Here is a 3,080-nt window from a genome sequence, read left to right on the forward strand (position 1 = left end):
TCATGCCGATTAGGGTTGGGCAGGAGGCAGCCTAGAGCTGGCAATTAACTGTTTCTGGCTGGGAGGAGGGAACAGGAGAGCTAGCATCCAAGCCCTTCCTTATCAGGCCGTGCCAAGAAAGTCATACCCACACCTCACACCTGCTGGGGTCCTAGAGGAGACTGGGCACATGCAGATCTGGGGTGGGGGAGAAATGGTAGAGACAGAGACGGAGAGAATGAATATGTTTTTAAATCACCAGCGGGAAGAACTTCTGAAATGAGTTCCAGGCTTTTTTTGTATTAGTGGGCTGAAATGATTTCCTCATCTGCGACCTTCTTAGCTCAGACCACAGCAGTGGAGACCCTCTTGTATTCCTCGGAGGCAGCAGGGATATGAGATGTGGGGAAGCCCGGTGCAGGCTGCATGAATCATTAACCGGGTGACCTTGAGGAAACCCAAAGGTGCCTGTGGCAGAGAGTGAAGAAGAAATATAACTGCACGGGTGTTCTCAAAACAGGAGAGCCCCCTAGAGCCCCGCTGCTCAGCCTCTGAGACTGGCCCTTGTCAGATTTTGCCGGCTCTTATTCTCCACCTGGTCTAGTGAATTGAACAGTGTTGTGTTTTAGCCTTCCTGTCAGCTCTTCTCTGAAATCTATTTCTTGTCTGCTCATGTGGGATGAGAGACATTATAGTCTGATCATTAACTTGTATTGCATAGCCCACCCCTTCCTGTAAGAACCTCTGTGCCCATATGATGCTTAAGATGAGGTATAGGAGTGTATCATATAGTGTTTATTGTGTGTGAGGCCCTGGGTTCCATCTGTAGTTACACACACACACACACACACACACACACACACACACACACACACACACAGAGAGAGAGAGAGAGAGAGAGAGAGAGAGAGAGAGCAAGCACAGAGTAGGGAGTATGTCAAAGACTACGACTTGGAATATTCTTCACTAAACAGAATTTTTTTTTTTTTCAGATTATTTGTCTGTATTAGCTGAGCTTTATCTCTTTTAACCTTCCTGAAATGTGACATGCTCGGGCATCCAGCATCCCCTGTGCTAAATGCAGGTTAGGGTGTCTCTGTGGTGCACACTGAGTTGATCTGAGGAAGGAGCGGGGGCCCGGGCCATGGTAGCTCTGTGGCTTACGGCCTTCTTTGAGAACCTTTTCTCTGAGGAGACCGGGAAGCCCTCATCACACCACAGCTGTCACTCACCTTTTCTGAGCCACAGTGGCATATTTTGGCTTGTGCCTCATACCTCTGTGCTCAGAAGACACGGCCTCATTCCTGGCCAAGGTTTGTGAGGACCGTTTAGTCCACGGAACACGTCCATGGCTTCTCCTTCCCGGCCAATACTTTAGGAATGAGCAGGTAACCCAGTTTTGGACCAACACCCCTGAAGGAGCACCTGCTGCTGGGCTTTTGGGGAAGTCCTCCTTGCTTCTAACAAGGGGCTCTAGGGCAGGCTGAGCTATGTCTCTATGGACTCCTAGTCAGGATGAGGAGTGAAAGGGTGGGGTTCTGTCCCACGAGACAACAAGCAACAGTGGGATGGCTTCGGGAGCTGCTCAGCTTTTGAGATCTGCTTTGTCACCTGGTTACAGTGGTTACAGTAGGATTCCAGCTACAGCAGAATGATCGTTGCCTAATGGAATGGGTTGTGTCTGAATGGGCTCAATTCATGGCTTTTTTTTTTTTTTTCCCTAATCGGGATTTTCTCTGTGCTCTAAGCTCACAGTGGGGCAGGTAGAGAACAAAAGACTGTAAAGTTAAGGCATTCCTCAAAACCCAGAGGTGCCCTGTTTTTGAGAGCTGCCCTTTCTCGCTGATCTGGGACATGGCATTGAGCTGATGGCGTGAGGACCACAGAGTCCATTTCAGAAGCAAAATGGAAGAGGATTTCCAGTGTGTGTCCCTTTAGAAGAAACCACAAAGTGGGCACAGGACCATTAATCCCATTTGTAGAACCCCATGGGGCAGAGAGTAGCCTGTCTTGGCAATGTTCCCCAGACCTCTTGCAGTTTAAAGAAAAGGCTGCTGAGAAGCAGTGGCTAGACCCTAAAATAGAACTTGGATGAGAAAGAAGTGAGGCCCTAGACATGCAAGACTGACCTGGGCATCACTAATGTGCCCAGTGGAAAACAGAGCAGCCGTTTCCTGAGCACTTAATGGAAGGCCCGGGGAGTTTCACTTTCAATAGGTTGGTGAGAGGCAGAGGAGGGAAGGACAGAAGGAAGGCGGAGAACCTGGAGTGGGCAGGGATTCATGAACCCATGTAGTGCCTTTAAAAGTCCTCCAGGTGACAGAGAGTCTTATTACAGCAGGGAGCCATGTAGCTTGTGCCAGCCAGGACCCCGTTGCTCAGGACAGTGGTATTATGTGGATTAAAAAAAAAAAAAAAAAAAAGCCCAATGTCGATTTTGATTTTGTCCTGTGGTATACAGTGGGTGGAAGTTGAAGTGGAGAGCTCTTAGCTCCAAGCAGAGAAATGTGTTCTAGCAACTGATCACCCAGGAGTAGGATAGGCATTGGGGGACGTGATGTGAATGGCCTGAAGCCCATGTGAGTGCTAGGGTAGGAGACTGTGGACGATCTGCCATCTCTGGATCATTCAGAGTGAGAAATCTGTGATTCTGAATGACCATTTCCTGGGAAAGTGATGTGGTGAAGTTGAGCCACGGTCGGTGGTTGCAGATTTTAAAATCATTCTGGTTGTAATCTGGTAAAAAACAAAACAAAACAAAACCCCGTCCTGCCTCCAGGGCAGCAGTGATATTGATTTTCATCGTGACAGCTGATGCTTGTTCAGCCTGCCTGCATTTGATAGAGTCAGTGCTGTGTTCATGTGCAACCCCACTTAAACTCTCAGCTTTGCGTCCAACTAGGGGAGCTTACTCAACATCACAAAGGAAAGCAACGAGGGGACACTGAGTCTGGTCAGGCCTCTGGCTCAGACCCTCCGCTGCTCTCTCAGCTTTTGATTTATAGATGCTTCATCGCGGATGGGGCTGTCCTGCGAGAGGGCACTCTTCCAGGAACTGTGGAGATGATTCAAAAAGATTTTGTCTGAAATCAGCGCTGGGA

This window comes from Meriones unguiculatus, chromosome 5 (assembly GCF_030254825.1).
Source record: "Meriones unguiculatus strain TT.TT164.6M chromosome 5, Bangor_MerUng_6.1, whole genome shotgun sequence".
Taxonomy (NCBI): Eukaryota; Metazoa; Chordata; class Mammalia; order Rodentia; family Muridae; genus Meriones; species Meriones unguiculatus.